Source organism: Phoxinus phoxinus (assembly GCF_949152265.1).
Source record: "Phoxinus phoxinus genome assembly, chromosome: 9".
In the NCBI taxonomy this organism is placed as follows: domain Eukaryota; kingdom Metazoa; phylum Chordata; class Actinopteri; order Cypriniformes; family Leuciscidae; genus Phoxinus; species Phoxinus phoxinus.
This window is the reverse complement of record NC_136884.1, coordinates 29,914,482-29,929,814: the sequence shown is the minus strand read 5'-3', so window position 1 is coordinate 29,929,814 and position 15,333 is coordinate 29,914,482. Positions and strand designations below refer to the sequence as shown.

At 37.4% G+C, this 15,333-nt stretch overlaps 1 long non-coding RNA gene across 1 annotated transcript; it reads left to right on the top strand.

Annotated features, from left to right (window-relative positions):
* Positions 1–7,315: 7,315 nt before the first annotated feature.
* Positions 7,316–8,801, top strand: LOC307004282. Its single transcript, XR_013798969.1, has 3 exons — positions 7,316–7,685; positions 7,874–7,967; positions 8,046–8,801. It is a non-coding gene; the product is annotated as an uncharacterized lncRNA (long non-coding RNA).
* Positions 8,802–15,333: the final 6,532 nt, after the last annotated feature.

Sequence of the window (15,333 nt, the reverse complement as noted above, 5' to 3'; positions counted from 1 at the left end):
CTGATCAAATATTCCCTGGCTCTCAAGAACTCTACTCTATCACTCCAATTCAAAAACTCAGGGGACTTTTGAACCCTTTCTGGATTGCAGCTGTTCATTGTCAAATAGCCTGTCAATCATCCAAAAGCAAACGTTGCATTAAGAGAAAGCATTTGATTCATAACTAGGGGTGTAACAATATATCGTGCCACAATATATCGCAATACAAAAATGCAACAATACGTATCGTGGATAGTGACAATAATATGTATCGTGGATAGTTCACCCAAAATAGAAATTACTGTATAAGAAAAAAATCATGTTTTCAGAGTTTTAGTGTCAGTACTACATTAAACTACTATATAATGTTGATTATAATGTATAATAATGCAATGGTCAGCTTCAGAATCATGAATATTTTTATTCTGGTGTCACCATTGTCCTTGAATTAAAGCACCAAGTCCAAACCTGTTCATTTAAACCCACAATGTAATTTCAAAGTTAGCATTTTAATCAACAGTACATTTTTTGTTAACCTTTTATCATATGTCTTGGGAGTATCGCAATAATATCGTATCGTGAGTTCAGTATCGTGATATATATCGAATCGTGAAATGAAGGTATCGTTACACCCCTATTCATAACCATTTTTGCATACAGTAGTATTACCTCAATGAATTCAGCCGACAGCGACTTAGTGTCTGGTGCAGCCAAAGACACCTTCATCTTCTGGGAATCAAAACGCATGTGCTTGCCTGTCACCGTGTTGGCTGCATGCAGTCCATCTTTGACTTGAACATCATGTAGATGAACAATGAATGTCCAGTTGATCTGACCAGTGCTGCTGGTTTTTGGCCTGTAAGCCTGCAACATATTCCGAGTCGGCTTCAACAAGGGGCAAGCATCTTGCATCACAAACACCAACAAAAAAGGTTTTTAAGGCCACAAGCGAATTTGCCTTTTACATGGCACCCAAGTTGGGTGCACATGCTAATTAGAGGCATGTCCATCCATTGTGACACACACTACTCTTATTCCACGCTCATGCAGTTCCTCCAAGGCATGCACAATTACAGTTTTTTTCAGTCGCTAACAAGCGTTTGTCCAGCCAGTTGTCACATTTTCAAAACTCTAAACACAATTAGCACAGCATCGGTCTTTTGTGGCCATACCATTCACACATTTCATGTCGTTTTCACACAATATGCAGTCAGTGAACACATTTCCACAATGCTTACATTTCCTTAACAGACAAGCTATACCTCCCAACAAAACTATGGATTGTTTTTGTAGTATTTACGAATGTTAACACACAACATCCCACAATAGCAAAAACAATATTCCAAACCTTAGATACAGTATAAAAACCTCTGCATCTGCAATGATCAGTTCAAAAACAATATATCTCAGATGATAACAAACAAACAATTGAATATCTCAGCTGATAACAAACAAACAATTGAATAATTGACACAGAGCTGATTTATGTTGGGTAAATTGGGCCAATCACAGCTGATTCCAGACTGGCTAAGACTCAGTGGCAGGGGTTCTTTTTTTTCTATTACATTGACACTAATTCAGTAAAAGGAGGAGAAGGGAGAAGAGCAGGCCCAGTGAGAGATGCAGTGAGCCAGTGGGCCCTATAATACCGAGCGCATCCTTGCCTTTCTCAATGATCTCCACCAGCGCCTGGTTCCAGAGCAGCGCCTGGTTCTCATGAAAACATGAGGACCTTTGTAATTACCTGGGACAATGTGGCTTTCCATCATTCTCAAGCAATAACAACATGGTTTGAAGTCCACCCAAGACTGGTAAGTCTCTTCCTTCCACCCTATTCACCTTTCCTCAACCCCAGAGGAGTTTGTTTCTGCATGGAGGTGGACGGTTTATGACCATCAGCCACATGACCAGATGTCCCCCCTTGAAGCCATGGATGCTGGTGCAGGGACATCACAGTTCTTGATTGCATCGCCTTGGATAATATCAGATGTGATGTTGATGAAAACATGTGGCCTAACCCTGAAGATCGCAGAGATTAGATACAGTAATTTTGTGCTTTTTTTAGTACAAAAAAAAAAAAGTACTAAAAAAGTTGTTGTTTTTTTTTTGTTCAGAATGCTCTTGTGTGTTTCATGGATATTGTGTTCACTGTAAGCAATACTGTAAAACTTTTTCTGTTCTATCAAACCGTGTTTCTACTGTACCTCCTGTAGTAAACAGTAAAGGATTTGCTTTTACTGGAATGCTTTTGAATGTGAACATTACTACATGTGGACATACAGTTCCCAACCAAGAAACATAAAAGTCTATGCAGTTTTTGTAATGTCAACAATATTCAGTATTTTGAAACCTGGTGTACTTTGTTTGACTGCATGTACCTTGTGAAGTGAAAACAAGTGTTATTCTTTGACAGAATAATTTCATTTTGAGAAAGATGTGTTCTATTTTGAAATGAAGAGTTAGTATATATTTAACAAAATGTGTTTTTGAGAAGAAAATTATTCATTTGGCCAATTGTGTTTTGTAGGTGTGAGTCTGTGTTAAGAGTTTAGAAAAAGTATCTGGAGTATGGGTAAGCGCTTGTTAGCGATTGAAAAAAACTGTAAGACCTTCTGTGTACAGTATCTGGTGACAGAGGTTTGTTTAGGTAATAGGCAATTGGAGCCTTCCAATGGCCCTGTAGGCCAACCACCATAGAAACAAGAGCTTCGGTGACCACATTTTTTTTAACCTCCAGAATGGCCTCAAGAGGATACAGTCCTTATAACACAGGAGAGCCTGAAGCTAAAACCAAAACTAGAGTCAACACACTAGCTGCCCTTTGGGATGGCAAAAGGTTTACATCTCCCCCCAAAACTCTGAAAACTCTTTATTTGAGGAGAATGTTACGTACTTTGTAAGAAATTATACATTAACATAAAAAATATGACAAAGATTGTCTAATAGTGGACCACAAATCCACTATCTTTAAAACTGCCCCACTCCCACTGAGTGAAGATGAGAAAACTGCTGCCATGGAGGTCCTCCTCCCGTCATCCGGTGAGAAAACTGGTGAAGAGCACAACTTGTTTGTGTGTGGAGGATACGTTACCCTTAGAGGGCATGTCAATAATGTGAGTACTTTTTAAATAATTGTTTAGTGTTTCACAGTCCTAGTCTTAAAGACGACCTCTATAATGCGAGGAAATCATAAACATATGCGACTAAATCTTCCCTCTGGGGAAGACTAAATAATGTTATTATTAACCATTGAACAGTGTGTGTGTTTGAGGCTAAGTTTAACGTGGATATGTTCACTCGCTGAACACTCTGACTGAGCGTTTGAGTATTTGGAATAGATTAGCTTTATGGGGTGGTTTCCCGGACAGAGATTAAGCCTAGTCCTAGACTAAAATGGCCCTTTAAACTAGATTAACAGAAATATGCTTTAAATATTCCTACATTTAGTTTAGTCCAGAGTTTAATAAGCTGATTTCCTGGAGGAAGACTAGAGCTACTCCAGGACTAAATTGAGGCTTAAATTAAACCTACCAGGAGGCTGGTTTAACTCCAGATTAACAAAGTGTTTCAAAGAAGAGACATGTATTACTTGGATAATATATCATTATTTTATGCTGTTCACTTTATTTAATTTTTTTACTTATTTTTTTTTTTACAACATTCTATTTGTTAAACTGACTGGAAATGGTGATTGGTTCACTCTTTGACTTAACTTGATGATTTCATTTTGAAATATGTTTCAATCTAGTAACCCAGTCAAACAGGACTTTCACTTCCCATCATGCTTAAATTTGATGGGATTAAATTTTAATTAAAGTGATATTTTACGGATTTTTTTTTAATGAGAATTGTTAATATTTAATGTTCTATTATGTTGGTATTTAAAAGTTTCTGTTATTTTAGTATTTTTGGTTGAGTGTGTTGAGTCTGTGCTTGGATCAAGGATCTGCTACCAAGATTTATTTTAGTATTAATAATAAAGCAACCACCATGGTAGTGTTCTGGTTTAAACCAGTATTGTAGTAGTGGGAAGATCGGATCATTTTACTGACTCGGATCTTTGAATCTCGTTCATCAAAATGAACGTTAATTTCAGCAGAATGTATTTAGAATGTTACAAGTTAATAGCCAAATTCGCATTTAGAATAAGAAAAAAATTGCATGCAAGGAAAAGGCCAAATTATGAGAAACAGAAACGATTAATTCATTTATCTGGGTCTTCAGGCTATGCAGTCTGTTAGTTCACCTCACCTCCTGATCTGAGCCATTCGTTCATCTCTTAAAGGGGTCATGACATGGTTTTTTTTATTTTATTATTATGTTCCCTTAGGTGCAAATATAGTATTACTATAGTTTTTTTTACAAAAAACTTTTAAAATGTAGTGATTTATGACCTTTTCCCACCCTGTTTCTCATCCTCTGATTCAAACAGTCTGTTTTGGGGGTGTTTCCCCTTTAAGAGTTCAGTGTTAACGCCCACTGTTATGATTGGCTAACGTCAGTGCCAATGCATCAATTATTAACGCCCCCAGCCAGAACATTTGCGGATTCGGCGCAACTGTTTATTAGCGGGTGATGCATGCGAAGCGATGGCTCTTGCAATGATAAAACCTTATTATGTTTGAGCCGGAATCAGAGGAAAATGAACCATCACCACAACAACGAAGACTGGATCAGCCCGTGTCCACATGGAAAGTGAAACTATTTTGAATTAATAAAAAAAAATTAACCCGAGACACTTGAAAACTGATTATTGTTGCATAATTTTCCTATAGCTTAATTTGCTAACAGTTTAACATTATTTAACTAATTCCAATGAAATGATAGGGTGTACCACGGACAAAAATGCATGCACAGGCCATATTTGAAGATGCAGCATTGATAAAGGCAACATTTTTAATTTTCTATCACATGTAGGCATACTAGAAAGGCGACATATTTTCAAGATTCTCTTATACAAATGTGTTTATATTAGCCATGGTAAAAAGTAAGTTTGCGTCGTCGTTGTTGAGCCCAGAATATTCGGCACGGACTTATCTTTGAGCAACAGTTTTCTGGCAAAGCCAAGCATCATATTGGGATTTTTTCCTCAAAACAGTCATCCTTCAAATGTATAGAACACTGCCGTGACTGGGACGTCCGCAAAAAATAAAGTGCATCCATTTTTCCCTGACGACTGGATCTTTCAGCGTATTTAAAAAGTAGTTTAAAGTTTTAAATACATTACTTACAGTTTGCGTCGTCGATGTTGAGCCAAGAATAGTCGGCACGGACTTATCTTTGTGCAACAGTTTTCTGGCAAAGCTCAAAACAGTCATCCTTCAAATGTATAGAACACACGCTTAAACTAACACTGCCGTGACTGAGACGTCCGCAAAAAATAAAGTGCATCCATTTTTCCCTGACGTCTGGATCTTTCGCAGCGTATTCAAAGATGTTGTTTGTCCACAGCCAGGAACAGCACATCTGCGGCATCGTAACTTCCCTGTACACAGACCCACTCACTGTCCGTCGACTGAACACTTGTGAGGCGAGCGGCGCGCGGGCGCGACGATGATACGAAATGAGCGTAGCTGCCTTGCGCTGAAAGCGTAACTGTCTTCTGCTGGAGGCGGTCATTATGCAAATGCTGGTACGTCACTTCGTACCGTGACGTCACTTCTTACCATGGATCCAGAACGAGCTGTATTTAGAGCTTGATTAAATAAATGATTCGTTTATAATGGGGAGGAAGTCTTAAGCTATGAAACTTGCAGGACGTTTTAATGGTACAAAGACCTCTTATATACCAAAAGATCAAGGCAAATTTGGTTTCTCATGTCATGACCCCTTTAACATCCTCAGAAGCTGAGCTTTGCAGTCTGTAGTGCTGGATACAGAATTGATTAGTTAATCTCTCTCTCTCTCTCTCTCTCTCTTCGGGTTCGAGTCGCTCGGTTTTATGTCACGTAACTGCATGTTGTTATTAGGCTGTATAGTGATTAGGCTTTATCAAAGTGATTTTGATCACCCATCATAGATTAAGTTTAAAGGGATAGTTCACTTTAAAATTAAAATTCTTTCATCATTTACTCACCCTAAAGTTGTTTCAAACCTGTATTAATTTATTTCTTCTGCTGAACACAAAGAAAGATATTTTGAAGAATGTCGGTAACCAAACAGTAGACTGTACCCATTGACTTCCATAGTAGGAAAAAAAAATACTATATCGTTAACTCTTAGCATATGGACTACTTTTTGTGCGTATGGGACTGTGGATATAGAGGAGTTTGCAGTTTGGGGTGGGTGAAGGTAGGATTACCATTGATTTTTATTGAGAAACAGATTTTTTTCAAGTGTGTTGGGGTTTAGACAATTCCTCTTCTTGGACAAAACCTCTCCAGCCTTGGAAAATATCCTTTCACAAGGAACAGAGGATTCAGGGGAACATAAAAATGCCAGTGCCAGCGGCAATAAATGAGGATACTGATGCTTCTGTTGAGCCCAGACAGGGGAGGATTTCCTCTTCCTTGCTGGTTCCATTACCAGGAAAAGTAACAACAAGCAAACACATCAAAAAGGGCAATCCGAATCAAAAAGCAGTCCAGTCCAGATCCAAAAATCCAATCCAAATAATCTTATCTAATTAATATATTAATAATATAGCTACTCCCTATAATATAGCTACTATAATTAATAATAACAATTTACTATAACTATTCTAACCTGATATAATTCAATAATATACAGCCCTAGCACATATATGACACAATAATGACAATGAGAGCTAACGCTCTTACTCTGACACTATGCTTCTACTACTCCTGCCAACACCCACAAGGTGGCGCGAGTTTCGAACCCCCTTTATCTGGAAGCGACACTCAGAACGAACTGATGACGTATCCACACAAACCGAGGCCTCGTTTGTCATGAGTCACGTGATTTTCACGTTAACAACACAAGCCTCGAATCGCGGCTTCATCTGGCACGCCCATTTTTTCTCGACACAAGCTCCGACGCCTCGGTTCAAATGTCACATCACTATGGATTTATGCTTACGGATTTCCCCAATAAAAGTACTGCGCTTGGATCTTCCCTGTCTCCTTGAGTGTGGATCGTGACACTATGGGACTGACGGGAAGAACGAAAGACTCTGACCCGAAGACTCGAGAGATGAACAAATCATTTCTGTTTCCAGTACAGAACCCATAGGATGTTGCACATGCATAGCATCAACACGAATCACTCCCTGAGACAACTCGGCTAGTCCCGAGTCATATTAAAGATTCGTTCAAAATGAATGAATCGTTCATTACTGATTATCGTTTCATTATTGATTTTTCAAAGGTTAACTCGTGCATTTGCACATTTGTTTCATGCAATGCACTAAAAAAATCAATGTATCACAATCTCATAATGAGAAGGATAAGTGGCCTGCACTTCGTTTGGAATCTCAGGTCATTTTCTCAGTTGTTGTCTGTTAGATTCCATGTGTCTCTGTTTCTTTTGTTTTCTTGTGTAACATTTTTTAAGTCATTTGTTTGAATGCTTGCTTTCAGATTGCTGCTGAATTCCACAGAATTACTAATATCAGCTTGAAAAACGAGTTATATGCAGAGCTGGACACCCATACTCCTCGACTGATTGCTGTTTACAGGCAGAAGGCTGCCCGTACTGGCAAGGCAGCAGAAGCTCGGAGAAGCGTCTTTAGTGCCTATGATCTTATGGTAAATTTTGTTAATCACATTTATAGAACAAGTTAATTGGTTAATGTGCACAAGTATTATACTGCCATCTGTTAATTGTTTAAACCTGGCTTCGAACTTTTTTCGCTTTTAATTTCTTCCCCTCTTTCATCTGTACTTTTATCTATATTTTTCGCTTGCACTACTAAGACGGTTCTGTCTTTTTTCAGGATCACTACGATATTAACAACAGACGTACAGCTGCACTTCGAGCCCTCCCTGTCTACTTGTGTGAAGATGACTGTTTTTTTCAAGATGTGGAATGTAGGTTTTTATACATCTCATTTTCATTTTAATGTTATTTATCTGATTATGCTCATGCAGTTCTCTCATGGTTCTCAGACTGAAGAGGTGGATGAGCCAGACATTGCAGATTCAGCTGCCGCTCTTGTCAGCATGGTGAATGGAGACTCGAGATACACTGTTCAGTTTGACCCTGCTGGGATTGCTATTGTGCTGGAAAATTACATTCTTCTAAGGGACATTTCCAGGTTGGCTGATGCTTTTCTTTTGATGTTTGGTTTGATATGCGTTACATCTCAACTACCCCAAAGAGCTGACCAACACATTTAACTTCATCCAAAAAGTCTTACTGGGCTTGGTTGGATGACTCAAAGCCACTAACACCCAGATTGCGGAGTCTAAAAAAGGAGTTACTGATTAAGTAGTAATAAGTAAGAGTAAGAGGAATGGATGTACGAGCTCTATACAATTTATTTTCTGTTCTTTTCAGTTGTTGTGACTACTGTAATTGCCCTATTAAACACTGAGCTCAATATTTTTAATTTCCTAGTGAAGTGGAGAATTTCATTTTCATTTTAGTATTCATTGGGATTGTGTTACTGAAAGCAAATAGCACCCAGATTGCTGTCTAAAAAAATGTTTTTACGGTTTAAGAGATTTTCTGCATTTCTGGATGCACAAGATACTGTTTATTGTCTTTTATTTAACTTGTTGTGACTAATATTGTTACAGTCTATTTTAATACTTATCTCAAATTATTTTTTATTTTCCAGAACACAGATTTTGTGTTCACTTAGTATTTACTGGCATTGCGTTACTGAAAGCCACTAGCACCCAGATTGTCGTTTATAAAATTATTCCTAATTTGCTAAATAAAACGTACTTTCACATATGGAGTTTGAAATTGTCTTCCTTTCTAATGTTTAGGGAATAATATTTTGCTAATGTTCATTTAGAACATTAAGTATTGTATTTAAAATAATAATAATAATAACAAAAATGCAGTATTTTTAATTTCTGGTTATAAAATCAATTTATTTAAATAAATAAATAAATTTGAGTTAAGTTCTAAAGATTTAAGTGTAACTGACTTAAAACAATTAATTTTTATCAACGTTAATGTTTTGAGGTAATAAGTTTCCTTATTTTTTTTGAGTTATCCTAACTTATCGGGGTTTACAGTGCATTTAATTGTTAATTTGTGTTTATTATTATTTTTCTTATTAACAGTTTATTCATTTAAATGACAATTACATTTTTTATTTTGTGTGTACTTAGTATAAATATTAATTGGTTGTCTAGCGTTGAATACAGAACGGTGTAATACAATTATGGAATCACAAACTTTAATGAAAGCAACCAAACCCCTTAATTCATGTAATAATCTTTTATTTTTATTCTGATTATTTATAAAGTTAAAGAAATTGATATTGCATAATTGAAATTGCATAATATACATTTTTTAATTACAAGCATGTAATTTGTGTTCTAATTAATGTGATTTATGTCATGTCATAATCTTTAAACAGAACATCATACAATACAATAACATTCATACAATACAATAACATTCAGTGTAATAAAATGAGTGAACTAAAACATATTAATAAAATATTAAATTACACAATACAATACAAATAAATTCAACTGAATTAAGAGATAATAATAGATACTGTTTTTATTTACACAAAACCACAAGAAAACTGTACATAATTTTTGGACATTTATAGACCTTTTTAAAATACACAACAATACAAAGCAGCTTTAAACTGTCATGGTGTCTGGTTGTGTTTCCCCGGGTGTCCACTGGAGGTCCTCGTTCCCCACGGTGTCTGTCATTGTTAACTACATTCCCCACAATCCTTGTCTGCACTTATCTCTGTTAATTGCACTCAGCTGTTCTCGTCATTGTTCCCGTCATTGTTCCCAGCTGTCTCTTGTTATCATTGTTAGTTCTGTGTGTTTATATACCCTGGTTGTTTCTTTGTTTGTCACGGATTCCTTATTGTATATCACACAACTTCGGTTGCCTGTTGCTTGCCTGTTGCTTGCCTGTTGCTTGCCTGTTGCTTGCCTGTTGCTTGCCTGTTGCTTGCCTTGGATTGCTATTTGGGTTTTGATCCTTGCATGGACTGGATGAAGATTTACGGATTACCCCATTAAAATACTGCATTATTGGATCTATCCCTGTTTCCCTTGTGTGTGGGTCGTGACATAAACAGACTACTGTAGTGTGTAGTATAATGTAGTGATAGTCCTCTGGTTATATAGTGTGAAGATTAACAAAAATAATACTTAGCTGTGTTAAAATCTTGGAGGCTGGACTGACTGAGGAACTCAAAATACACAAACATGCTGTACAAAAAGGTGCACACTATTTTAATGACACACTCCACTAGATACGATATTTCAGCCCAAAAGTGACTGAAATCTTCCATTCGTCTCAGTATTATAAAGCTGATCTGAATGACAACGAAAGATTAAATATACCGTAAAACTTCAAATAATAGCCGAGTGCCAAATAGACGCCTGTCTCTTTTACACGCCTGGTGTGGCTACAGGTTTGGATAAATAAAGGCCTGAGGGTTGTTCCATAAAAGACGCTAAGAAAAGCGGGGATTAAACTCCATAACCCGATTTGAATAAACCTAACAAATAAGTTGGGGCTAAAGCAGTTTAATAAAAGGTCTGTTCAAGTTCACGCAATCCCACTAATTTGATCCAGGTTTATCTAGTCTAGATAATTGCGTGTGCACGCGTTTCTTAAGCAGCCCTGGAGGTCGATCATAGATCAAATCGATCCACCATCAAACAACATATATATTGTGTGCTGTATTATGCGTTTGAGTGTGTGTCATGGTGTTTGCTAAACTTACATTTCACAGGAATATTCTCCATCTGTAAATCTTAGAAAGTCGTGCAAATATTTCCATTTTGCTGCTAAACTTCACATTGAACGAGCGCTGCGCAATAATTCTGACTAATATAGTCATTTTGCTTGGAAAATTAATAGGCTATGTGATATTTTATAACACAAAAAATATCTTCTAATTATAATCATTTATCTTTAGGATGTTGGATAAGTTGCAGTGAACTTATAACTCATTACAAAAGAAATTCACAGACACATAATATTCATAATGGAGACACAATAGTAGTGACAAAACCCAGTAGCTTCTCGCCGCCGTACTCAAATCTCCATGTCAATTCTGGAAAATACTAAATTTAGAGGCGTCGCCACAGGCGGTTAGCGCGCTACCGTTCCGGTCGTCACGGAGACCCTCGTCCGCTGGAATGGAATCGTAAAGTGATTGAGTAAAAGTACAGATAGGCACAAATGCGTCGTTCCGGTCGTCACGGAATTCTAAATGTATATTTGACACTAAGGACAGTGATAATGTATTCAGTCAACTGTCGAAGCTGGGTCTAATCATTAACAATACGCCGCTGCGCTCGGTTCGGATCTGCCGCAAATGCTGTGTAGTGATCAGTGATGCCTCGCATCTTTCTCCGCTGCCATTACTGAACTACAACTCAAACTAGCGCACGACATCAACTTCATCGTTCTCAGCCACTCCCTCTGTTCGCTGATTGGACCGGTGAAATTTTGATTTCAGAAAACCAAAGAATACACCACAATCAGTTTGGCCAGATCACTGTCATATTTACCTACCCAGCTAACACAGTACGTTGTGACGACGTCGTCAGTTAGTCGTCATTTGGTCAGCGTGACATTACTTTATGACAACGTTGTGAGGACGTCGTGGTAAAGTTCAATTTTTTATAATCTTGGCTAACGTTCCAGAAACGTCGTGGGCACGTCCTCAAAAGACGTCGCTAGTTTATCCCATATAGAACGTTGTGAGGACGTCGTGATAAAGTTCCATTTTTTATAATCTTGGCTAACGTTCCAGAAACGTTGTGGGCACGTCCTCAAAAGACGTCGCTAGTTTATTCCATAGAGAACGTTGTGAGGACGTCGTGATAAAGTTCCATTTTTTATAATCTTGGCTAACGTTCCAGAAACGTCGTGGGCACGTCCTATATGGGACATTTACTTTTTAGTTTTATATTTTTTTATATATTTTTTAATCTACATTTAATATTCAGATTTTATTAAGTTATCAGTGAACCAGTGGACCACGTCTCTAACGTTCTCCTCGGGATAAGACGTATTTTGAGGAAGTTCCCACAATGTTTCTGAAACGTTATATATTAAAATATATTATATGTATTTTTAATTATTAAAAAAACAATAAATTATAAAAATGACTCTTCACGTGGAGTGGCGGCATTTTGCACATATGAGCGGGTCGAGCTTCAAAATGAGTTTTAAATTCATGAGATTTTTATTAATGTAGCCTAATGTATTAATTCTAGATGTTTATTTATGTAAATGCTGCTTGGCTGACTATGATTGGTTGAACATTGCGAGTCGCTTTCAAACCTCAAACACTGGAGTGGTTGCCATGGATACGGCGCGGACCACTGCAACTGACAAAAAGCAAAACTCCATCTATCGCTGTTGTTTTCACTACTTTCAGGTGAGTTAAGTCTAAAATCACACAAATAATACACACAACTGTTCTTGACATTTTTCTTACGTGTTATTGACACACATCTGTTGAATATTTACTTCATAGAAATAGTTTAGTGTCTTCGAAAAAGTCCGTTAGCATTTCAACCGTTTTCAGAAGAGCTCTTAGCTAGCTCTGTTAGGCTAACCTAAGCTCTTGGTTATAGTTTAGGCTTTTAATCACAACTTTATGTGTAGGTGAGATTTTTTTGTTTGTTTTGTAAAGGATTTGCTGGCAGTTGAATGGGTGAGTGGAAATTGGCTAATTAATTTAACCAACTGATAATTTATCCAATATTAGTATTTGCTGTTTATCGATGACGTCACTTACACGGAGCCACTGATCTAGAATGACTGGATAGTATTAGAAATGTTAGAATGTAATATAAAATGTTTTTTGAGCATCAAATCATAATATTATAATGATTTCTGAAGGATCATATGACATTGAAGACTGAAGTAAGTTAATGATGCTGAAAATGTAGCTTTGATCACAGGAATAAATTACATTTTAACATATATTCACATAGAAAACAGTTGCTTAAATTGTAATAAAATTTCACAATATTACAGTTTTCACTGTATTTTCGATCAAATAGATGTAGCCTTGGTGAGCATAAATGACTTTCAAAAGCATTAAAAGTTGTAGATTAGCAACATTTAATAAAGTGCTTCTCTGTTTCAGCTGCCTAGAAGGACGATGAGGTGACAGTGCAGCTCGGGACAAGGAAGAGGAGGAGGAACGCGTAAGTTAGACAATTTTCTTATACCTTACTAACAAAAAGCTATAAACCTGACTACAATAGCATGGTACAATTAATTTATCAGCTTCTAGTGAATATATAGAGCGCGACCCTCCTCCTATCCGTGCCTCAGAAGACCCGCCTCCGCTGGTGGGGTAAGAAAGACACTCTTCCTCTTCTCCCACAGCGCTCCATCATCTCCCTCTGCCTCCTCAACACTGTCTGAAGGAGCGTTTACCACAGCTGGGACACAGTCAGGAATGAGAGATCTCAGATTCTCTCTGAGAAAGTCATCATGCTCATTTTCTTTACTGCAGAGAATGAAATGTTTGAGTTTATCAGTTCTATGTGGATTTCGAGGATATGGATCAAGTGCATCTTAATTCCCAGGACTAAAGGTGAGAAGTATATTAAACATAAATGTGGACGTAGTATTTTGGTCGTTAGGAAGTACCAGCCACGTTCCAGCGACGTACTCCTATAACGTCGCCACGACGATTATGGGAATCACAAAGTTACGTTGCTGGAACGTTATGTGGTACGTCGCTACAACTAATATGGTCCTTTGATGTTACGTCCTCGCAACATGCCAGTTTGGTCATTGAGACGTCCTCGTCACGTTCCTGCAACGTACCACTATAACGTCGCCACGACGATTATGGGAATCACAAAGTTACGTTGCTGGAACGTTATGTGGTACGTCGCTACGACGAATATGGTCCGGTCCGGTTACGTCTTCACAACGTAACTGTGTTAGCTGGGTATGTACCTTGACCTAATTTCATGGCAGCAGGGGAGAGAATAGCGAAAAGCTACAATGATGCACTCACTCGCTCTACAGATCAACCTGTTCTAATTCTTGGGGATTTTAATTCATGTGATTGATTGTAATCCCTGCCTACTCTCCAGCAGTATGAGGAATGTTTCACTCGTCTAAACCGGACTATTGATCGCTGTTACGGAAATATTCCCAACGCTTATAAAGCAGTATGCAGACACTAGAAATGAATGTGGCAAAGACAAAATAATTAATTATGTGTCCAAAATTAGATGTGCTAATCCAGCCAATTTCACTTGTGGGTCAACAAGTTGAAATTGTGAAGAATTTTAAATATCTTGGCTCAAATCTGGATTCACACGTGAGCTTTGTTGATAATTCAGACGACCTTTTTTTTTTTTTTTTTTTATTCGCAATGTTTATTTCTTCTTAGACAATTTAGTGGCCTAGGCCTTAGTCAGCATATTTTAGAAATTGTTTACAAATCTATAGTAGAAAGTGTACTAACGTTTCATCTCACAGCCTGGTATGATCATTTGCCATTAGTACAAGTCTATGCTGAAAGGGCAAAGAAGGCGGCGAGGGCTATTCTTGCAGATAGTTCTCATCCTTTATTCAGTCAATTTGAGCCCCTGAAATCAGGTAGACGCTACAGAATTCCTCTAGCAGATACAAATGTGTTTAAAGGGCACCTATTATGACATTTAAAATGTTCCTAATGTTGTTGTGGGAGTCCCCAACAACAGTTTTACATGCATGCAATGACAAAAAACACTTTTGTTTTCGTATAATATGCATTTATTTTTACCTGATTTGCTCACCGACTCCCAAATGATTCGTTCAACGACTCGTTTTTCAAACCCCTCCTTTGCGCGACGCTAATCTGCGTTGATTGGTCAGATGACCCAGCAGTGTTTACAGAGATAATACTTATTTTTAACACGGAGTACAATGATGCTTTTATCAATTAAATTGTATTATAATAATGATTATAGTCCACTGCTTTATAGTTTGTAGTAAAAAATGAAAAATAAGATAAAGAATTTAATGTTATGTTAGCAAGCATAGCCCAGGCCCCAGAGTTCATATTGTAAAAGCACAATCAGTCTTTGTTTGCATTAGCCCGATGCATAAACATAACGTTTTTACAAAAAAAAAAAATGCAGTTACGTTACTACGGGGTATTACTCTATTCTTTAGACAACTCCGAAAACAACGACAAACACTTCACATATCTCAATACAATTGTCATTGAAGACCTAGAAGCTAAACGGTGCTTACTCAACAAAC